The sequence below is a fragment of the Eleutherodactylus coqui genome, chromosome 3, assembly GCF_035609145.1.
Source record: "Eleutherodactylus coqui strain aEleCoq1 chromosome 3, aEleCoq1.hap1, whole genome shotgun sequence".
In the NCBI taxonomy this organism is placed as follows: domain Eukaryota; kingdom Metazoa; phylum Chordata; class Amphibia; order Anura; family Eleutherodactylidae; genus Eleutherodactylus; species Eleutherodactylus coqui.
Genome location: NC_089839.1, coordinates 87,292,304 through 87,310,537, shown reverse-complemented (window position 1 = coordinate 87,310,537; position 18,234 = coordinate 87,292,304). Strand labels below are relative to the sequence as shown.

At 47.2% G+C, this 18,234-nt stretch overlaps 42 non-coding genes across 42 annotated transcripts; all 42 read right to left on the bottom strand.

Moving 5' to 3' along the window:
* Positions 1–100: 100 nt before the first annotated feature.
* Positions 101–217, bottom strand: LOC136623150 (U5 spliceosomal RNA). Its single transcript, XR_010792316.1, has one exon. It is a non-coding gene; the product is annotated as a U5 spliceosomal RNA (small nuclear RNA).
* Positions 218–534: 317 nt separating this feature from the next.
* LOC136623149 (U5 spliceosomal RNA) lies at positions 535–651 on the bottom strand. Its single transcript, XR_010792315.1, has one exon. It is a non-coding gene; the product is annotated as a U5 spliceosomal RNA (small nuclear RNA).
* Positions 652–968: 317 nt separating this feature from the next.
* Positions 969–1,085, bottom strand: LOC136622334 (U5 spliceosomal RNA). Its single transcript, XR_010791554.1, has one exon. It is a non-coding gene; the product is annotated as a U5 spliceosomal RNA (small nuclear RNA).
* Positions 1,086–1,400: 315 nt separating this feature from the next.
* LOC136622483 (U5 spliceosomal RNA) lies at positions 1,401–1,517 on the bottom strand. Its single transcript, XR_010791697.1, has one exon. It is a non-coding gene; the product is annotated as a U5 spliceosomal RNA (small nuclear RNA).
* A 317-nt stretch (positions 1,518–1,834) lies between these two features.
* On the bottom strand, positions 1,835–1,951 carry LOC136623147 (U5 spliceosomal RNA). Its single transcript, XR_010792313.1, has one exon. It is a non-coding gene; the product is annotated as a U5 spliceosomal RNA (small nuclear RNA).
* A 317-nt stretch (positions 1,952–2,268) lies between these two features.
* Positions 2,269–2,385, bottom strand: LOC136623146 (U5 spliceosomal RNA). The gene has a single exon (XR_010792312.1). It is a non-coding gene; the product is annotated as a U5 spliceosomal RNA (small nuclear RNA).
* Positions 2,386–2,702: 317 nt separating this feature from the next.
* Positions 2,703–2,819, bottom strand: LOC136622285 (U5 spliceosomal RNA). Its single transcript, XR_010791507.1, has one exon. It is a non-coding gene; the product is annotated as a U5 spliceosomal RNA (small nuclear RNA).
* Positions 2,820–3,134: 315 nt separating this feature from the next.
* On the bottom strand, positions 3,135–3,251 carry LOC136622283 (U5 spliceosomal RNA). Its single transcript, XR_010791505.1, has one exon. It is a non-coding gene; the product is annotated as a U5 spliceosomal RNA (small nuclear RNA).
* Positions 3,252–3,568: 317 nt separating this feature from the next.
* On the bottom strand, positions 3,569–3,685 carry LOC136622592 (U5 spliceosomal RNA). Its single transcript, XR_010791802.1, has one exon. It is a non-coding gene; the product is annotated as a U5 spliceosomal RNA (small nuclear RNA).
* A 317-nt stretch (positions 3,686–4,002) lies between these two features.
* LOC136623145 (U5 spliceosomal RNA) lies at positions 4,003–4,119 on the bottom strand. The gene has a single exon (XR_010792311.1). It is a non-coding gene; the product is annotated as a U5 spliceosomal RNA (small nuclear RNA).
* A 309-nt stretch (positions 4,120–4,428) lies between these two features.
* Positions 4,429–4,545, bottom strand: LOC136623144 (U5 spliceosomal RNA). Its single transcript, XR_010792310.1, has one exon. It is a non-coding gene; the product is annotated as a U5 spliceosomal RNA (small nuclear RNA).
* A 317-nt stretch (positions 4,546–4,862) lies between these two features.
* LOC136623143 (U5 spliceosomal RNA) lies at positions 4,863–4,979 on the bottom strand. The gene has a single exon (XR_010792309.1). It is a non-coding gene; the product is annotated as a U5 spliceosomal RNA (small nuclear RNA).
* A 313-nt stretch (positions 4,980–5,292) lies between these two features.
* Positions 5,293–5,409, bottom strand: LOC136623142 (U5 spliceosomal RNA). The gene has a single exon (XR_010792308.1). It is a non-coding gene; the product is annotated as a U5 spliceosomal RNA (small nuclear RNA).
* Positions 5,410–5,726: 317 nt separating this feature from the next.
* On the bottom strand, positions 5,727–5,843 carry LOC136623141 (U5 spliceosomal RNA). Its single transcript, XR_010792307.1, has one exon. It is a non-coding gene; the product is annotated as a U5 spliceosomal RNA (small nuclear RNA).
* Positions 5,844–6,160: 317 nt separating this feature from the next.
* Positions 6,161–6,277, bottom strand: LOC136623139 (U5 spliceosomal RNA). Its single transcript, XR_010792306.1, has one exon. It is a non-coding gene; the product is annotated as a U5 spliceosomal RNA (small nuclear RNA).
* A 317-nt stretch (positions 6,278–6,594) lies between these two features.
* LOC136623138 (U5 spliceosomal RNA) lies at positions 6,595–6,711 on the bottom strand. Its single transcript, XR_010792305.1, has one exon. It is a non-coding gene; the product is annotated as a U5 spliceosomal RNA (small nuclear RNA).
* A 315-nt stretch (positions 6,712–7,026) lies between these two features.
* On the bottom strand, positions 7,027–7,143 carry LOC136622271 (U5 spliceosomal RNA). The gene has a single exon (XR_010791494.1). It is a non-coding gene; the product is annotated as a U5 spliceosomal RNA (small nuclear RNA).
* A 317-nt stretch (positions 7,144–7,460) lies between these two features.
* On the bottom strand, positions 7,461–7,577 carry LOC136622591 (U5 spliceosomal RNA). Its single transcript, XR_010791801.1, has one exon. It is a non-coding gene; the product is annotated as a U5 spliceosomal RNA (small nuclear RNA).
* A 317-nt stretch (positions 7,578–7,894) lies between these two features.
* Positions 7,895–8,011, bottom strand: LOC136623137 (U5 spliceosomal RNA). The gene has a single exon (XR_010792304.1). It is a non-coding gene; the product is annotated as a U5 spliceosomal RNA (small nuclear RNA).
* Positions 8,012–8,320: 309 nt separating this feature from the next.
* On the bottom strand, positions 8,321–8,437 carry LOC136623135 (U5 spliceosomal RNA). Its single transcript, XR_010792302.1, has one exon. It is a non-coding gene; the product is annotated as a U5 spliceosomal RNA (small nuclear RNA).
* Positions 8,438–8,754: 317 nt separating this feature from the next.
* On the bottom strand, positions 8,755–8,871 carry LOC136623134 (U5 spliceosomal RNA). Its single transcript, XR_010792301.1, has one exon. It is a non-coding gene; the product is annotated as a U5 spliceosomal RNA (small nuclear RNA).
* Positions 8,872–9,186: 315 nt separating this feature from the next.
* On the bottom strand, positions 9,187–9,303 carry LOC136622302 (U5 spliceosomal RNA). Its single transcript, XR_010791523.1, has one exon. It is a non-coding gene; the product is annotated as a U5 spliceosomal RNA (small nuclear RNA).
* Positions 9,304–9,620: 317 nt separating this feature from the next.
* LOC136623133 (U5 spliceosomal RNA) lies at positions 9,621–9,737 on the bottom strand. The gene has a single exon (XR_010792300.1). It is a non-coding gene; the product is annotated as a U5 spliceosomal RNA (small nuclear RNA).
* Positions 9,738–10,046: 309 nt separating this feature from the next.
* LOC136623132 (U5 spliceosomal RNA) lies at positions 10,047–10,163 on the bottom strand. The gene has a single exon (XR_010792299.1). It is a non-coding gene; the product is annotated as a U5 spliceosomal RNA (small nuclear RNA).
* A 317-nt stretch (positions 10,164–10,480) lies between these two features.
* Positions 10,481–10,597, bottom strand: LOC136622590 (U5 spliceosomal RNA). Its single transcript, XR_010791800.1, has one exon. It is a non-coding gene; the product is annotated as a U5 spliceosomal RNA (small nuclear RNA).
* Positions 10,598–10,914: 317 nt separating this feature from the next.
* On the bottom strand, positions 10,915–11,031 carry LOC136623131 (U5 spliceosomal RNA). Its single transcript, XR_010792298.1, has one exon. It is a non-coding gene; the product is annotated as a U5 spliceosomal RNA (small nuclear RNA).
* A 309-nt stretch (positions 11,032–11,340) lies between these two features.
* Positions 11,341–11,457, bottom strand: LOC136623130 (U5 spliceosomal RNA). The gene has a single exon (XR_010792297.1). It is a non-coding gene; the product is annotated as a U5 spliceosomal RNA (small nuclear RNA).
* A 309-nt stretch (positions 11,458–11,766) lies between these two features.
* On the bottom strand, positions 11,767–11,883 carry LOC136623129 (U5 spliceosomal RNA). Its single transcript, XR_010792296.1, has one exon. It is a non-coding gene; the product is annotated as a U5 spliceosomal RNA (small nuclear RNA).
* Positions 11,884–12,200: 317 nt separating this feature from the next.
* Positions 12,201–12,317, bottom strand: LOC136623128 (U5 spliceosomal RNA). Its single transcript, XR_010792295.1, has one exon. It is a non-coding gene; the product is annotated as a U5 spliceosomal RNA (small nuclear RNA).
* Positions 12,318–12,630: 313 nt separating this feature from the next.
* On the bottom strand, positions 12,631–12,747 carry LOC136623127 (U5 spliceosomal RNA). Its single transcript, XR_010792294.1, has one exon. It is a non-coding gene; the product is annotated as a U5 spliceosomal RNA (small nuclear RNA).
* A 317-nt stretch (positions 12,748–13,064) lies between these two features.
* LOC136623126 (U5 spliceosomal RNA) lies at positions 13,065–13,181 on the bottom strand. Its single transcript, XR_010792293.1, has one exon. It is a non-coding gene; the product is annotated as a U5 spliceosomal RNA (small nuclear RNA).
* A 317-nt stretch (positions 13,182–13,498) lies between these two features.
* LOC136622333 (U5 spliceosomal RNA) lies at positions 13,499–13,615 on the bottom strand. The gene has a single exon (XR_010791553.1). It is a non-coding gene; the product is annotated as a U5 spliceosomal RNA (small nuclear RNA).
* Positions 13,616–13,930: 315 nt separating this feature from the next.
* LOC136622481 (U5 spliceosomal RNA) lies at positions 13,931–14,047 on the bottom strand. Its single transcript, XR_010791695.1, has one exon. It is a non-coding gene; the product is annotated as a U5 spliceosomal RNA (small nuclear RNA).
* Positions 14,048–14,364: 317 nt separating this feature from the next.
* Positions 14,365–14,481, bottom strand: LOC136622589 (U5 spliceosomal RNA). Its single transcript, XR_010791799.1, has one exon. It is a non-coding gene; the product is annotated as a U5 spliceosomal RNA (small nuclear RNA).
* A 317-nt stretch (positions 14,482–14,798) lies between these two features.
* LOC136623041 (U5 spliceosomal RNA) lies at positions 14,799–14,915 on the bottom strand. The gene has a single exon (XR_010792213.1). It is a non-coding gene; the product is annotated as a U5 spliceosomal RNA (small nuclear RNA).
* A 309-nt stretch (positions 14,916–15,224) lies between these two features.
* On the bottom strand, positions 15,225–15,341 carry LOC136623123 (U5 spliceosomal RNA). The gene has a single exon (XR_010792291.1). It is a non-coding gene; the product is annotated as a U5 spliceosomal RNA (small nuclear RNA).
* Positions 15,342–15,658: 317 nt separating this feature from the next.
* Positions 15,659–15,776, bottom strand: LOC136622413 (U5 spliceosomal RNA). The gene has a single exon (XR_010791630.1). It is a non-coding gene; the product is annotated as a U5 spliceosomal RNA (small nuclear RNA).
* Positions 15,777–16,093: 317 nt separating this feature from the next.
* LOC136623122 (U5 spliceosomal RNA) lies at positions 16,094–16,210 on the bottom strand. Its single transcript, XR_010792290.1, has one exon. It is a non-coding gene; the product is annotated as a U5 spliceosomal RNA (small nuclear RNA).
* A 317-nt stretch (positions 16,211–16,527) lies between these two features.
* Positions 16,528–16,644, bottom strand: LOC136623121 (U5 spliceosomal RNA). Its single transcript, XR_010792289.1, has one exon. It is a non-coding gene; the product is annotated as a U5 spliceosomal RNA (small nuclear RNA).
* A 317-nt stretch (positions 16,645–16,961) lies between these two features.
* LOC136623120 (U5 spliceosomal RNA) lies at positions 16,962–17,078 on the bottom strand. The gene has a single exon (XR_010792288.1). It is a non-coding gene; the product is annotated as a U5 spliceosomal RNA (small nuclear RNA).
* Positions 17,079–17,395: 317 nt separating this feature from the next.
* Positions 17,396–17,512, bottom strand: LOC136623119 (U5 spliceosomal RNA). The gene has a single exon (XR_010792287.1). It is a non-coding gene; the product is annotated as a U5 spliceosomal RNA (small nuclear RNA).
* Positions 17,513–17,829: 317 nt separating this feature from the next.
* On the bottom strand, positions 17,830–17,946 carry LOC136623118 (U5 spliceosomal RNA). Its single transcript, XR_010792286.1, has one exon. It is a non-coding gene; the product is annotated as a U5 spliceosomal RNA (small nuclear RNA).
* Between the last annotated feature and the right edge of the window lie 288 nt (positions 17,947–18,234).

Sequence of the window (18,234 nt, the reverse complement as noted above, 5' to 3'; positions counted from 1 at the left end):
CAGGATGCTTTGCTTCTGCAACATGCAAATGAGGACCCCCATTCAGGATCAGTTAACACATTCGGAAACAGCACTCTCTCTTTTTTCACCAGAATAAGGAAGCCCCAGCAAAACTGGAGCATGCAAAAATTGCTACAAAACTCAGTGTTGCTCCTCTCCACGGAAATCTTTAGTAAAAGGCGAAAGATTTATACGTTCTGAAGAGAAACCAGAGCATAATGGGCAAGGGGTTCCTCAGCTCCTGCCACCACCGCTGCAGTGCTCTCTTAGCCTAGGGAGACCATCCGGAAAAGAGGCAAAATGAGAAATTGTGCACAACCAGCCAGAATCCTTCACTTCTGCAGTATGCAAATAAGGCCCCTGTTCAGGAACTGTTGACAGGATTCTGGCTGCCTTGGGTAATTGTGCACAATCAGCCAGGATCACATCTTTCCCAGGATGCTTTGCTTCTGCAACATGCAAATGAGGACCCCCATTCAGGATCAGTTAACACATTCGGAAACAGCACTCTCTCTTTTTTCACCAGAATAAGGAAGCCCCAGCAAAACTGGAGCATGCAAAAATTGCTACAAAACTCAGTGTTGCTCCTCTCCACGGAAATCTTTAGTAAAAGGCGAAAGATTTATACGTTCTGAAGAGAAACCAGAGCATAATGGGCAAGGGGTTCCTCAGCTCCTGCCACCACCGCTGCAGTGCTCTCTTAGCCTAGGGAGACCACCCGGAAAAGAGGCAAAATGAGAAATTGTGCACAACCAGCCAGAATCCTTCACTTCTGCAGTATGCAAATAAGGCCCCTGTTCAGGAACTGTTGACAGGATTCTGGCTGCCTTGGGTAATTGTGCACAATCAGCCAGGATCACATCTTTCCCAGGATGCTTTGCTTCTGCAACATGCAAATGAGGACCCCCATTCAGGATCAGTTAACACATTCGGAAACAGCACGCTCTCTTTTTTCACCAGAATAAGGAAGCCCCAGCAAAACTGGAGCATGCAAAAATTGCTACAAAACTCAGTGTTGCTCCTCTCCACGGAAATCTTTAGTAAAAGGCGAAAGATTTATACATTCTGAAGAGAAACCAGAGCATAATGGGCAAGGGGTTCCTCAGCTCCTGCCACCACCGCTGCAGTGCTCTCTTAGCCTAGGGAGACCACCCGGAAAAGAGGCAAAATGAGAACTTGTGCACAACCAGCCAGAATCCTTCACTTCTGCAGTATGCAAATAAGGCCCCTGTTCAGGAACTGTTGACAGGATTCTGGCTGCCTTGGGTAATTGTGCACAATCAGCCAGGATCACATCTTTCCCAGGAAGCTTTGCTTCTGCAACATGCAAATGAGGACCCCCATTCAGGATCAGTTAACACATTCGGAAACAGCACTCTCTTTTTTCACCAGAATAAGGAAGCCCCAGCAAAACTGGAGCATTCAAAAATTGCTACAAAACTCAGTGTTGCTCCTCTCCACGGAAATCTTTAATAAAAGGCGAAAGATTTATACGTTCTGAAGAGAAACCAGAGCATAATGGGCAAGGGGTTCCTCAGCTCCTGCCACCACCGCTGCAGTGCTCTCTTAGCCTAGGGAGACCACCCGGAAAAGAGGCAAAATGAGAAATTGTGCACAACCAGCCAGAATCCTTCACTTCTGCAGTATGCAAATAAGGCCCCTGTTCAGGAACTGTTGACAGGATTCTGGCTGCCTTGGGTAATTGTGCACAATCAGCCAGGATCACATCTTTCCCAGGATGCTTTGCTTCTGCAACATGCAAATGAGGACCCCCATTCAGGATCAGTTAACACATTCGGAAACAGCACTCTCTCTTTTTTCACCAGAATAAGGAAGCCCCAGCAAAACTGGAGCATGCAAAAATTGCTACAAAACTCAGTGTTGCTCCTCTCCACGGAAATCTTTAGTAAAAGGCGAAAGATTTATACGTTCTGAAGAGAAACCAGAGCATAATGGGCAAGGGGTTCCTCAGCTCCTGCCACCACCGCTGCAGTGCTCTCTTAGCCTAGGGAGACCACCCGGAAAAGAGGCAAAATGAGAAATTGTGCACAACCAGCCAGAATCCTTCACTTCTGCAGTATGCAAATAAGGCCCCTGTTCAGGAACTGTTGACAGGATTCTGGCTGCCTTGGGTAATTGTGCACAATCAGCCAGGATCACATCTTTCCCAGGATGCTTTGCTTCTGCAACATGCAAATGAGGACCCCCATTCAGGATCAGTTAACACATTCGGAAACAGCACTCTCTCTTTTTTCACCAGAATAAGGAAGCCCCAGCAAAACTGGAGCATGCAAAAATTGCTACAAAACTCAGTGTTGCTCCTCTCCACGGAAATCTTTAGTAAAAGGCGAAAGATTTATACGTTCTGAAGAGAAACCAGAGCATAATGGGCAAGGGGTTCCTCAGCTCCTGCCACCACCGCTGCAGTGCTCTCTTAGCCTAGGGAGACCACCCGGAAAAGAGGCAAAATGAGAAATTGTGCACAACCAGCCAGAATCCTTCACTTCTGCAGTATGCAAATAAGGCCCCTGTTCAGGAACTGTTGACAGGATTCTGGCTGCCTTGGGTAATTGTGCACAATCAGCCAGGATCACATCTTTCCCAGGATGCTTTGCTTCTGCAACATGCAAATGAGGACCCCCATTCAGGATCAGTTAACACATTCGGAAACAGCACGCTCTCTTTTTTCACCAGAATAAGGAAGCCCCAGCAAAACTGGAGCATGCAAAAATTGCTACAAAACTCAGTGTTGCTCCTCTACACGGAAATCTTTAGTAAAAGGCGAAAGATTTATACGTTCTGAAGAGAAACCAGAGCATAATGGGCAAGGGGTTCCTCAGCTCCTGCCACCACCGCTGCAGTGCTCTCTTAGCCTAGGGAGACCACCCGGAAAAGAGGCAAAATGAGAACTTGTGCACAACCAGCCAGAATCCTTCACTTCTGCAGTATGCAAATAAGGCCCCTGTTCAGGAACTGTTGACAGGATTCTGGCTGCCTTGGGTAATTGTGCACAATCAGCCAGGATCACATCTTTCCCAGGAAGCTTTGCTTCTGCAACATGCAAATGAGGACCCCCATTCAGGATCAGTTAACACATTCGGAAACAGCACTCTCTTTTTTCACCAGAATAAGGAAGCCCCAGCAAAACTGGAGCATTCAAAAATTGCTACAAAACTCAGTGTTGCTCCTCTCCACGGAAATCTTTAGTAAAAGGCGAAAGATTTATACGTTCTGAAGAGAAACCAGAGCATAATGGGCAAGGGGTTCCTCAGCTCCTGCCACCACCGCTGCAGTGCTCTCTTAGCCTAGGGAGACCACCCGGAAAAGAGGCAAAATGAGAAATTGTGCACAACCAGCCAGAATCCTTCACTTCTGCAGTATGCAAATAAGGCCCCTGTTCAGGAACTGTTGACAGGATTCTGGCTGCCTTGGGTAATTGTGCACAATCAGCCAGGATCACATCTTTCCCAGGATGCTTTGCTTCTGCAACATGCAAATGAGGACCCCCATTCAGGATCAGTTAACACATTCGGAAACAGCACTCTCTCTTTTTTCACCAGAATAAGGAAGCCCCAGCAAAACTGGAGCATGCAAAAATTGCTACAAAACTCAGTGTTGCTCCTCTCCACGGAAATCTTTAGTAAAAGGCGAAAGATTTATACGTTCTGAAGACAAACCAGAGCATAATGGGCAAGGGGTTCCTCAGCTCCTGCCACCACCGCTGCAGTGCTCTCTTAGCCTAGGGAGACCACCCGGAAAAGAGGCAAAATGAGAAATTGTGCACAACCAGCCAGAATCCTTCACTTCTGCAGTATGCAAATAAGGCCCCTGTTCAGGAACTGTTGACAGGATTCTGGCTGCCTTGGGTAATTGTGCACAATCAGCCAGGATCACATCTTTCCCAGGATGCTTTGCTTCTGCAACATGCAAATGAGGACCCCCATTCAGGATCAGTTAACACATTCAGAAACAGCACGCTCTCTTTTTTCACCAGAATAAGGAAGCCCCAGCAAAACTGGAGCATGCAAAAATTGCTACAAAACTCAGTGTTGCTCCTCTCCACGGAAATCTTTAGTAAAAGGCGAAAGATTTATACGTTCTGAAGAGAAACCAGAGCATAATGGGCAAGGGGTTCCTGCCACCACCGCTGCAGTGCTCTCTTAGCCTAGGGAGACCACCCGGAAAAGAGGCAAAATGAGAAATTGTGCACAACCAGCCAGAATCCTTCACTTCTGCAGTATGCAAATAAGGCCCCTGTTCAGGAACTGTTGACAGGATTCTGGCTGCCTTGGGTAATTGTGCACAATCAGCCAGGATCACATCTTTCCCAGGATGCTTTGCTTCTGCAACATGCAAATGAGGACCCCCATTCAGGATCAGTTAACACATTCGGAAACAGCACTCTCTCTTTTTTCACCAGAATAAGGAAGCCCCAGCAAAACTGGAGCATGCAAAAATTGCTACAAAACTCAGTGTTGCTCCTCTCCACGGAAATCTTTAGTAAAAGGCGAAAGATTTATACGTTCTGAAGAGAAACCAGAGCATAATGGGCAAGGGGTTCCTCAGCTCCTGCCACCACCGCTGCAGTGCTCTCTTAGCCTGGGGAGACCACCTGGAAAAGAGGCAAAATGAGAAATTGTGCACAACCAGCCAGAATCCTTCACTTCTGCAGTATGTAAATAAGGCCCCTGTTCAGGAACTGTTGACAGGATTCTGGCTGCCTTGGGTAATTGTGCACAATCAGCCAGGATCACATCTTTCCCAGGATGCTTTGCTTCTGCAACATGCAAATGAGGACCCCCATTCAGGATCAGTTAACACATTCGGAAACAGCACGCTCTCTTTTTTCACCAGAATAAGGAAGCCCCAGCAAAACTGGAGCATGCAAAAATTGCTACAAAACTCAGTGTTGCTCCTCTCCACGGAAATCTTTAGTAAAAGGCGAAAGATTTATACGTTCTGAAGAGAAACCAGAGCATAATGGGCAAGGGGTTCCTCAGCTCCACCACCGCTGCAGTGCTCTCTTAGCCTAGGGAGACCACCCGGAAAAGAGGCAAAATGAGAAATTGTGCACAACCAGCCAGAATCCTTCACTTCTGCAGTATGCAAATAAGGCCCCTGTTCAGGAACTGTTGACAGGATTCTGGCTGCCTTGGGTAATTGTGCACAATCAGCCAGGATCACATCTTTCCCAGGATGCTTTGCTTCTGCAACATGCAAATGAGGACCCCCATTCAGGATCAGTTAACACATTCGGAAACAGCACTCTCTCTTTTTTCACCAGAATAAGGAAGCCCCAGCAAAACTGGAGCATGCAAAAATTGCTACAAAACTCAGTGTTGCTCCTCTCCACGGAAATCTTTAGTAAAAGGCGAAAGATTTATACGTTCTGAAGAGAAACCAGAGCATAATGGGCAAGGGGTTCCTCAGCTCCTGCCACCACCGCTGCAGTGCTCTCTTAGCCTAGGGAGACCATCCGGAAAAGAGGCAAAATGAGAAATTGTGCACAACCAGCCAGAATCCTTCACTTCTGCAGTATGCAAATAAGGCCCCTGTTCAGGAACTGTTGACAGGATTCTGGCTGCCTTGGGTAATTGTGCACAATCAGCCAGGATCACATCTTTCCCAGGATGCTTTGCTTCTGCAACATGCAAATGAGGACCCCCATTCAGGATCAGTTAACACATTCGGAAACAGCACTCTCTCTTTTTTCACCAGAATAAGGAAGCCCCAGCAAAACTGGAGCATGCAAAAATTGCTACAAAACTCAGTGTTGCTCCTCTCCACGGAAATCTTTAGTAAAAGGCGAAAGATTTATACGTTCTGAAGAGAAACCAGAGCATAATGGGCAAGGGGTTCCTCAGCTCCTGCCACCACCGCTGCAGTGCTCTCTTAGCCTAGGGAGACCACCCGGAAAAGAGGCAAAATGAGAAATTGTGCACAACCAGCCAGAATCCTTCACTTCTGCAGTATGCAAATAAGGCCCCTGTTCAGGAACTGTTGACAGGATTCTGGCTGCCTTGGGTAATTGTGCACAATCAGCCAGGATCACATCTTTCCCAGGATGCTTTGCTTCTGCAACATGCAAATGAGGACCCCCATTCAGGATCAGTTAACACATTCGGAAACAGCACTCTCTCTTTTTTCACCAGAATAAGGAAGCCCCAGCAAAACTGGAGCATGCAAAAATTGCTACAAAACTCAGTGTTGCTCCTCTCCACGGAAATCTTTAGTAAAAGGCGAAAGATTTATACGTTCTGAAGAGAAACCAGAGCATAATGGGCAAGGGGTTCCTCAGCTCCTGCCACCACCGCTGCAGTGCTCTCTTAGCCTAGGGAGACCACCCGGAAAAGAGGCAAAATGAGAAATTGTGCACAACCAGCCAGAATCCTTCACTTCTGCAGTATGCAAATAAGGCCCCTGTTCAGGAACTGTTGACAGGATTCTGGCTGCCTTGGGTAATTGTGCACAATCAGCCAGGATCACATCTTTCCCAGGATGCTTTGCTTCTGCAACATGCAAATGAGGACCCCCATTCAGGATCAGTTAACACATTCGGAAACAGCACGCTCTCTTTTTTCACCAGAATAAGGAAGCCCCAGCAAAACTGGAGCATGCAAAAATTGCTACAAAACTCAGTGTTGCTCCTCTCCACGGAAATCTTTAGTAAAAGGCGAAAGATTTATACGTTCTGAAGAGAAACCAGAGCATAATGGGCAAGGGGTTCCTCAGCTCCTGCCACCACCGCTGCAGTGCTCTCTTAGCCTAGGGAGACCACCCGGAAAAGAGGCAAAATGAGAACTTGTGCACAACCAGCCAGAATCCTTCACTTCTGCAGTATGCAAATAAGGCCCCTGTTCAGGAACTGTTGACAGGATTCTGGCTGCCTTGGGTAATTGTGCACAATCAGCCAGGATCACATCTTTCCCAGGAAGCTTTGCTTCTGCAACATGCAAATGAGGACCCCCATTCAGGATCAGTTAACACATTCGGAAACAGCACTCTCTTTTTTCACCAGAATAAGGAAGCCCCAGCAAAACTGGAGCATTCAAAAATTGCTACAAAACTCAGTGTTGCTCCTCTCCACGGAAATCTTTAGTAAAAGGCGAAAGATTTATACGTTCTGAAGAGAAACCAGAGCATAATGGGCAAGGGGTTCCTCAGCTCCTGCCACCACCGCTGCAGTGCTCTCTTAGCCTAGGGAGACCACCCGGAAAAGAGGCAAAATGAGAAATTGTGCACAACCAGCCAGAATCCTTCACTTCTGCAGTATGCAAATAAGGCCCCTGTTCAGGAACTGTTGACAGGATTCTGGCTGCCTTGGGTAATTGTGCACAATCAGCCAGGATCACATCTTTCCCAGGATGCTTTGCTTCTGCAACATGCAAATGAGGACCCCCATTCAGGATCAGTTAACACATTCGGAAACAGCACTCTCTCTTTTTTCACCAGAATAAGGAAGCCCCAGCAAAACTGGAGCATGCAAAAATTGCTACAAAACTCAGTGTTGCTCCTCTCCACGGAAATCTTTAGTAAAAGGCGAAAGATTTATACGTTCTGAAGACAAACCAGAGCATAATGGGCAAGGGGTTCCTCAGCTCCTGCCACCACCGCTGCAGTGCTCTCTTAGCCTAGGGAGACCACCCGGAAAAGAGGCAAAATGAGAAATTGTGCACAACCAGCCAGAATCCTTCACTTCTGCAGTATGCAAATAAGGCCCCTGTTCAGGAACTGTTGACAGGATTCTGGCTGCCTTGGGTAATTGTGCACAATCAGCCAGGATCACATCTTTCCCAGGATGCTTTGCTTCTGCAACATGCAAATGAGGACCCCCATTCAGGATCAGTTAACACATTCAGAAACAGCACGCTCTCTTTTTTCACCAGAATAAGGAAGCCCCAGCAAAACTGGAGCATGCAAAAATTGCTACAAAACTCAGTGTTGCTCCTCTCCACGGAAATCTTTAGTAAAAGGCGAAAGATTTATACGTTCTGAAGAGAAACCAGAGCATAATGGGCAAGGGGTTCCTGCCACCACCGCTGCAGTGCTCTCTTAGCCTAGGGAGACCACCCGGAAAAGAGGCAAAATGAGAAATTGTGCACAACCAGCCAGAATCCTTCACTTCTGCAGTATGCAAATAAGGCCCCTGTTCAGGAACTGTTGACAGGATTCTGGCTGCCTTGGGTAATTGTGCACAATCAGCCAGGATCACATCTTTCCCAGGATGCTTTGCTTCTGCAACATGCAAATGAGGACCCCCATTCAGGATCAGTTAACACATTCGGAAACAGCACTCTCTCTTTTTTCACCAGAATAAGGAAGCCCCAGCAAAACTGGAGCATGCAAAAATTGCTACAAAACTCAGTGTTGCTCCTCTCCACGGAAATCTTTAGTAAAAGGCGAAAGATTTATACGTTCTGAAGAGAAACCAGAGCATAATGGGCAAGGGGTTCCTCAGCTCCTGCCACCACCGCTGCAGTGCTCTCTTAGCCTGGGGAGACCACCTGGAAAAGAGGCAAAATGAGAAATTGTGCACAACCAGCCAGAATCCTTCACTTCTGCAGTATGTAAATAAGGCCCCTGTTCAGGAACTGTTGACAGGATTCTGGCTGCCTTGGGTAATTGTGCACAATCAGCCAGGATCACATCTTTCCCAGGATGCTTTGCTTCTGCAACATGCAAATGAGGACCCCCATTCAGGATCAGTTAACACATTCGGAAACAGCACGCTCTCTTTTTTCACCAGAATAAGGAAGCCCCAGCAAAACTGGAGCATGCAAAAATTGCTACAAAACTCAGTGTTGCTCCTCTCCACGGAAATCTTTAGTAAAAGGCGAAAGATTTATACGTTCTGAAGAGAAACCAGAGCATAATGGGCAAGGGGTTCCTCAGCTCCTGCCACCACCGCTGCAGTGCTCTCTTAGCCTAGGGAGACCACCCGGAAAAGAGGCAAAATGAGAAATTGTGCACAACCAGCCAGAATCCTTCACTTCTGCAGTATGCAAATAAGGCCCCTGTTCAGGAACTGTTGACAGGATTCTGGCTGCCTTGGGTAATTGTGCACAATCAGCCAGGATCACATCTTTCCCAGGAAGCTTTGCTTCTGCAACATGCAAATGAGGACCCCCATTCAGGATCAGTTAACACATTCGGAAACAGCACTCTCTTTTTTCACCAGAATAAGGAAGCCCCAGCAAAACTGGAGCATTCAAAAATTGCTACAAAACTCAGTGTTGCTCCTCTCCACGGAAATCTTTAGTAAAAGGCGAAAGATTTATACATTCTGAAGAGAAACCAGAGCATAATGGGCAAGGGGTTCCTCAGCTCCTGCCACCACCGCTGCAGTGCTCTCTTAGCCTAGGGAGACCACCCGGAAAAGAGGCAAAATGAGAAATTGTGCACAACCAGCCAGAATCCTTCACTTCTGCAGTATGCAAATAAGGCCCCTGTTCAGGAACTGTTGACAGGATTCTGGCTGCCTTGGGTAATTGTGCACAATCAGCCAGGATCACATCTTTCCCAGGATGCTTTGCTTCTGCAACATGCAAATGAGGACCCCCATTCAGGATCAGTTAACACATTCAGAAACAGCACGCTCTCTTTTTTCACCAGAATAAGGAAGCCCCAGCAAAACTGGAGCATGCAAAAATTGCTACAAAACTCAGTGTTGCTCCTCTCCACGGAAATCTTTAGTAAAAGGCGAAAGATTTATACGTTCTGAAGAGAAACCAGAGCATAATGGGCAAGGGGTTCCTGCCACCACCGCTGCAGTGCTCTCTTAGCCTAGGGAGACCACCCGGAAAAGAGGCAAAATGAGAAATTGTGCACAACCAGCCAGAATCCTTCACTTCTGCAGTATGCAAATAAGGCCCCTGTTCAGGAACTGTTGACAGGATTCTGGCTGCCTTGGGTAATTGTGCACAATCAGCCAGGATCACATCTTTCCCAGGATGCTTTGCTTCTGCAACATGCAAATGAGGACCCCCATTCAGGATCAGTTAACACATTCGGAAACAGCACTCTCTCTTTTTTCACCAGAATAAGGAAGCCCCAGCAAAACTGGAGCATGCAAAAATTGCTACAAAACTCAGTGTTGCTCCTCTCCACGGAAATCTTTAGTAAAAGGCGAAAGATTTATACGTTCTGAAGAGAAACCAGAGCATAATGGGCAAGGGGTTCCTCAGCTCCTGCCACCACCGCTGCAGTGCTCTCTTAGCCTGGGGAGACCACCCGGAAAAGAGGCAAAATGAGAAATTGTGCACAACCAGCCAGAATCCTTCACTTCTGCAGTATGCAAATAAGGCCCCTGTTCAGGAACTGTTGACAGGATTCTGGCTGCCTTGGGTAATTGTGCACAATCAGCCAGGATCACATCTTTCCCAGGATGCTTTGCTTCTGCAACATGCAAATGAGGACCCCCATTCAGGATCAGTTAACACATTCGGAAACAGCACTCTCTCTTTTTTCACCAGAATAAGGAAGCCCCAGCAAAACTGGAGCATGCAAAAATTGCTACAAAACTCAGTGTTGCTCCTCTCCACGGAAATCTTTAGTAAAAGGCGAAAGATTTATACGTTCTGAAGACAAACCAGAGCATAATGGGCAAGGGGTTCCTCAGCTCCTGCCACCACCGCTGCAGTGCTCTCTTAGCCTAGGGAGACCACCCGGAAAAGAGGCAAAATGAGAAATTGTGCACAACCAGCCAGAATCCTTCACTTCTGCAGTATGCAAATAAGGCCCCTGTTCAGGAACTGTTGACAGGATTCTGGCTGCCTTGGGTAATTGTGCACAATCAGCCAGGATCACATCTTTCCCAGGATGCTTTGCTTCTGCAACATGCAAATGAGGACCCCCATTCAGGATCAGTTAACACATTCAGAAACAGCACGCTCTCTTTTTTCACCAGAATAAGGAAGCCCCAGCAAAACTGGAGCATGCAAAAATTGCTACAAAACTCAGTGTTGCTCCTCTCCACGGAAATCTTTAGTAAAAGGCGAAAGATTTATACGTTCTGAAGAGAAACCAGAGCATAATGGGCAAGGGGTTCCTGCCACCACCGCTGCAGTGCTCTCTTAGCCTAGGGAGACCACCCGGAAAAGAGGCAAAATGAGAAATTGTGCACAACCAGCCAGAATCCTTCACTTCTGCAGTATGCAAATAAGGCCCCTGTTCAGGAACTGTTGACAGGATTCTGGCTGCCTTGGGTAATTGTGCACAATCAGCCAGGATCACATCTTTCCCAGGATGCTTTGCTTCTGCAACATGCAAATGAGGACCCCCATTCAGGATCAGTTAACACATTCGGAAACAGCACTCTCTCTTTTTTCACCAGAATAAGGAAGCCCCAGCAAAACTGGAGCATGCAAAAATTGCTACAAAACTCAGTGTTGCTCCTCTCCACGGAAATCTTTAGTAAAAGGCGAAAGATTTATACGTTCTGAAGAGAAACCAGAGCATAATGGGCAAGGGGTTCCTGCCACCACCGCTGCAGTGCTCTCTTAGCCTAGGGAGACCACCCGGAAAAGAGGCAAAATGAGAAATTGTGCACAACCAGCCAGAATCCTTCACTTCTGCAGTATGCAAATAAGGCCCCTGTTCAGGAACTGTTGACAGGATTCTGGCTGCCTTGGGTAATTGTGCACAATCAGCCAGGATCACATCTTTCCCAGGATGCTTTGCTTCTGCAACATGCAAATGAGGACCCCCATTCAGGATCAGTTAACACATTCGGAAACAGCACTCTCTCTTTTTTCACCAGAATAAGGAAGCCCCAGCAAAACTGGAGCATGCAAAAATTGCTACAAAACTCAGTGTTGCTCCTCTCCACGGAAATCTTTAGTAAAAGGCGAAAGATTTATACGTTCTGAAGAGAAACCAGAGCATAATGGGCAAGGGGTTCCTCAGCTCCTGCCACCACCGCTGCAGTGCTCTCTTAGCCTGGGGAGACCACCCGGAAAAGAGGCAAAATGAGAAATTGTGCACAACCAGCCAGAATCCTTCACTTCTGCAGTATGCAAATAAGGCCCCTGTTCAGGAACTGTTGACAGGATTCTGGCTGCCTTGGGTAATTGTGCACAATCAGCCAGGATCACATCTTTCCCAGGATGCTTTGCTTCTGCAACATGCAAATGAGGACCCCCATTCAGGATCAGTTAACACATTCGGAAACAGCACGCTCTCTTTTTTCACCAGAATAAGGAAGCCCCAGCAAAACTGGAGCATGCAAAAATTGCTACAAAACTCAGTGTTGCTCCTCTCCACGGAAATCTTTAGTAAAAGGCGAAAGATTTATACGTTCTGAAGAGAAACCAGAGCATAATGGGCAAGGGGTTCCTCAGCTCCACCACCGCTGCAGTGCTCTCTTAGCCTAGGGAGACCACCCGGAAAAGAGGCAAAATGAGAAATTGTGCACAACCAGCCAGAATCCTTCACTTCTGCAGTATGCAAATAAGGCCCCTGTTCAGGAACTGTTGACAGGATTCTGGCTGCCTTGGGTAATTGTGCACAATCAGCCAGGATCACATCTTTCCCAGGATGCTTTGCTTCTGCAACATGCAAATGAGGACCCCCATTCAGGATCAGTTAACACATTCGGAAACAGCACTCTCTCTTTTTTCACCAGAATAAGGAAGCCCCAGCAAAACTGGAGCATGCAAAAATTGCTACAAAACTCAGTGTTGCTCCTCTCCACGGAAATCTTTAGTAAAAGGCGAAAGATTTATACGTTCTGAAGAGAAACCAGAGCATAATGGGCAAGGGGTTCCTCAGCTCCTGCCACCACCGCTGCAGTGCTCTCTTAGCCTAGGGAGACCATCCGGAAAAGAGGCAAAATGAGAAATTGTGCACAACCAGCCAGAATCCTTCACTTCTGCAGTATGCAAATAAGGCCCCTGTTCAGGAACTGTTGACAGGATTCTGGCTGCCTTGGGTAATTGTGCACAATCAGCCAGGATCACATCTTTCCCAGGATGCTTTGCTTCTGCAACATGCAAATGAGGACCCCCATTCAGGATCAGTTAACACATTCGGAAACAGCACTCTCTCTTTTTTCACCAGAATAAGGAAGCCCCAGCAAAACTGGAGCATGCAAAAATTGCTACAAAACTCAGTGTTGCTCCTCTCCACGGAAATCTTTAGTAAAAGGCGAAAGATTTATACGTTCTGAAGAGAAACCAGAGCATAATGGGCAAGGGGTTCCTCAGCTCCTGCCACCACCGCTGCAGTGCTCTCTTAGCCTAGGGAGACCACCCGGAAAAGAGGCAAAATGAGAAATTGTGCACAACCAGCCAGAATCCTTCACTTCTGCAGTATGCAAATAAGGCCCCTGTTCAGGAACTGTTGACAGGATTCTGGCTGCCTTGGGTAATTGTGCACAATCAGCCAGGATCACATCTTTCCCAGGATGCTTTGCTTCTGCAACATGCAAATGAGGACCCCCATTCAGGATCAGTTAACACATTCGGAAACAGCACGCTCTCTTTTTTCACCAGAATAAGGAAGCCCCAGCAAAACTGGAGCATGCAAAAATTGCTACAAAACTCAGTGTTGCTCCTCTCCACGGAAATCTTTAGTAAAAGGCGAAAGATTTATACATTCTGAAGAGAAACCAGAGCATAATGGGCAAGGGGTTCCTCAGCTCCTGCCACCACCGCTGCAGTGCTCTCTTAGCCTAGGGAGACCACCCGGAAAAGAGGCAAAATGAGAACTTGTGCACAACCAGCCAGAATCCTTCACTTCTGCAGTATGCAAATAAGGCCCCTGTTCAGGAACTGTTGACAGGATTCTGGCTGCCTTGGGTAATTGTGCACAATCAGCCAGGATCACATCTTTCCCAGGAAGCTTTGCTTCTGCAACATGCAAATGAGGACCCCCATTCAGGATCAGTTAACACATTCGGAAACAGCACTCTCTTTTTTCACCAGAATAAGGAAGCCCCAGCAAAACTGGAGCATTCAAAAATTGCTACAAAACTCAGTGTTGCTCCTCTCCACGGAAATCTTTAATAAAAGGCGAAAGATTTATACGTTCTGAAGAGAAACCAGAGCATAATGGGCAAGGGGTTCCTCAGCTCCTGCCACCACCGCTGCAGTGCTCTCTTAGCCTAGGGAGACCACCCGGAAAAGAGGCAAAATGAGAAATTGTGCACAACCAGCCAGAATCCTTCACTTCTGCAGTATGCAAATAAGGCCCCTGTTCAGGAACTGTTGACAGGATTCTGGCTGCCTTGGGTAATTGTGCACAATCAGCCAGGATCACATCTTTCCCAGGATGCTTTGCTTCTGCAACATGCAAATGAGGACCCCCATTCAGGATCAGTTAACACATTCGGAAACAGCACTCTCTCTTTTTTCACCAGAATAAGGAAGCCCCAGCAAAACTGGAGCATGCAAAAATTGCTACAAAACTCAGTGTTGCTCCTCTCCACGGAAATCTTTAGTAAAAGGCGAAAGATTTATACGTTCTGAAGACAAACCAGAGCATAATGGGCAAGGGGTTCCTCAGCTCCTGCCACCACCGCTGCAGTGCTCTCTTAGCCTAGGGAGACCACCCGGAAAAGAGGCAAAATGAGAAATTGTGCACAACCAGCCAGAATCCTTCACTTCTGCAGTATGCAAATAAGGCCCCTGTTCAGGAACTGTTGACAGGATTCTGGCTGCCTTGGGTAATTGTGCACAATCAGCCAGGATCACATCTTTCCCAGGATGCTTTGCTTCTGCAACATGCAAATGAGGACCCCCATTCAGGATCAGTAAACACATTCGGAAACAGCACGCTCTCTTTTTTCACCAGAATAAGGAAGCCCCAGCAAAACTGGAGCATGCAAAAATTGCTACAAAACTCAGTGTTGCTCCTCTCCACGGAAATCTTTAGTAAAAGGCGAAAGATTTATACGTTCTGGAGAGAAACCAGAGCATAATGGGCAAGGGGTTCCTGCCACCACCGCTGCAGTGCTCTCTTAGCCTAGGGAGACCACCCGGAAAAGAGGCCAAATGAGAAATTGTGCACAACCAGCCAGAATCCTTCACTTCTGCAGTATGCAAATAAGGCCCCTGTTCAGGAACTGTTGACAGGATTCTGGCTGCCTTGGGTAATTGTGCACAATCAGCCAGGATCACATCTTTCCCAGGATGCTTTGCTTCTGCAACATGCAAATGAGGACCCCCATTCAGGATCAGTTAACACATTCGGAAACAGCACTCTCTCTTTTTTCACCAGAATAAGGAAGCCCCAGCAAAACTGGAGCATGCAAAAATTGCTACAAAACTCAGTGTTGCTCCTCTCCACGGAAATCTTTAGTAAAAGGCGAAAGATTTATACGTTCTGAAGAGAAACCAGAGCATAATGGGCAAGGGGTTCCTCAGCTCCTGCCACCACCGCTGCAGTGCTCTCTTAGCCTAGGGAGACCACCCGGAAAAGAGGCAAAATGAGAAATTGTGCACAACCAGCCAGAATCCTTCACTTCTGCAGTATGCAAATAAGGCCCCTGTTCAGGAACTGTTGACAGGATTCTGGCTGCCTTGGGTAATTGTGCACAATCAGCCAGGATCACATCTTTCCCAGGATGCTTTGCTTCTGCAACATGCAAATGAGGACCCCCATTCAGGATCAGTTAACACATTCGGAAACAGCACTCTCTCTTTTTTCACCAGAATAAGGAAGCCCCAGCAAAACTGGAGCATGCAAAAATTGCTACAAAACTCACGTGTTGCTCCTCTCCACGGAAATCTTTAGTAAAAGGCGAAAGATTTATACGTTCTGAAGAGAAACCAGAGCATAATGGGCAAGGGGTTCCTCAGCTCCTGCCACCACCGCTGCAGTGCTCTCTTAGCCTAGGGAGACCACCCGGAAAAGAGGCCAAATGAGAAATTGTGCACAACCAGCCAGAATCCTTCACTTCTGCAGTATGCAAATAAGGCCCCTGTTCAGGAACTGTTGACAGGATTCTGGCTGCCTTGGGTAATTGTGCACAATCAGCCAGGATCACATCTTTCCCAGGATGCTTTGCTTCTGCAACATGCAAATGAGGACCCCCATTCAGGATCAGTTAACACATTCGGAAACAGCACTCTCTCTTTTTTCACCAGAATAAGGAAGCCCCAGCAAAACTGGAGCATGCAAAAATTGCTACAAAACTCAGTGTTGCTCCTCTCCACGGAAATCTTTAGTAAAAGGCGAAAGATTTATACGTTCTGAAGAGAAACCAGAGCATAATGGGCAAGGGGTTCCTCAGCTCCTGCCACCACCGCTGCAGTGCTCTCTTAGCCTAGGGAGACCACCCGGAAAAGAGGCAAAATGAGAAATTGTGCACAACCAGCCAGAATCCTTCACTTCTGCAGTATGCAAATAAGGCCCCTGTTCAGGAACTGTTGACAGGATTCTGGCTGCCTTGGGTAATTGTGCACAATCAGCCAGGATCACATCTTTCCCAGGATGCTTTGCTTCTGCAACATGCAAATGAGGACCCCCATTCAGGATCAGTTAACTCATTCGGAAACAGCACTCTCTCTTTTTTCACCAGAATAAGGAAGCCCCAGCAAAACTGGAGCATGCAAAAATTGCTACAAAACTCAGTGTTGCTCCTCTCCACGGAAATCTTTAGTAAAAGGCGAAAGATTTATACGTTCTGAAGAGAAACCAGAGCATAATGGGCAAGGGGTTCCTCAGCTCCTGCCACCACCGCTGCAGTGCTCTCTTAGCCTAGGGAGACCACCCGGAAAAGAGGCCAAATGAGAAATTGTGCACAACCAGCCAGAATCCTTCACTTCTGCAGTATGCAAATAAGGCCCCTGTTCAGGAACTGTTGACAGGATTCTGGCTGCCTTGGGTAATTGTGCACAATCCGCCAGGATCACATCTTTCCCAGGATGCTTTGCTTCTGCAACATGCAAATGAGGACCCCCATTCAGGATCAGTTAACACATTCGGAAACAGCACTCTCTCTTTTTTCACCAGAATAAGGAAGCCCCAGCAAAACTGGAGCATGCAAAAATTGCTACAAAACTCAGTGTTGCTCCTCTCCACGGAAATCTTTAGTAAAAGGCGAAAGATTTATACGTTCTGAAGAGAAACCAGAGCATAATGGGCAAGGGGTTCCTCAGCTCCTGCCACCACCGCTGCAGTGCTCTCTTAGCCTAGGGAGACCACCCGGAAAAGAGGCAAAATGAGAAATTGTGCACAACCAGCCAGAATCCTTCACTTCTGCAGTATGCAAATAAGGCCCCTGTTCAGGAACTGTTGACAGGATTCTGGCTGCCTTGGGTAATTGTGCACAATCAGCCAGGATCACATCTTTCCCAGGATGCTTTGCTTCTGCAACATGCAAATGAGGACCCCCATTCAGGATCAGTTAACACATTCGGAAACAGCACTCTCTCTTTTTTCACCAGAATAAGGAAGCCCCAGCAAAACTGGAGCATGCAAAAATTGCTACAAAACTCAGTGTTGCTCCTCTCCACGGAAATCTTTAGTAAAAGGCGAAAGATTTATACGTTCTGAAGAGAAACCAGAGCATAATGGGCAAGGGGTTCCTCAGCTCCTGCCACCACCGCTGCAGTGCTCTCTTAGCCTAGGGAGACCACCCGGAAAAGAGGCAAAATGAGAAATTGTGCACAACCAGCCAGAATCCTTCACTTCTGCAGTATGCAAATAAGGCCCCTGTTCAGGAACTGTTGACAGGATTCTGGCTGCCTTGGGTAATTGTGCACAATCAGCCAGGATCACATCTTTCCCAGGATGCTTTGCTTCTGCAACATGCAAATGAGGACCCCCATTCAGGATCAGTTAACACATTCGGAAACAGCACTCTCTCTTTTTTCACCAGAATAAGGAAGCCCCAGCAAAACTGGAGCATGCAAAAATTGCTACAAAACTCAGTGTTGCTCCTCTCCACGGAAATCTTTAGTAAAAGGCGAAAGATTTATACGTTCTGAAGAGAAACCAGAGCATAATGGGCAAGGGGTTCCTCAGCTCCTGCCACCACCGCTGCAGTGCTCTCTTAGCCTAGGGAGACCACCCGGAAAAGAGGCAAAATGAGAAATTGTGCACAACCAGCCAGAATCCTTCACTTCTGCAGTATGCAAATAAGGCCCCTGTTCAGGAACTGTTGACAGGATTCTGGCTGCCTTGGGTAATTGTGCACAATCAGCCAGGATGCTTTGCCTCTGCAACATGCAAATGAGGACCCCCATTCAGGATCAGTTAACACATTCGGAAACAGCACTCTCTCTTTTTTCA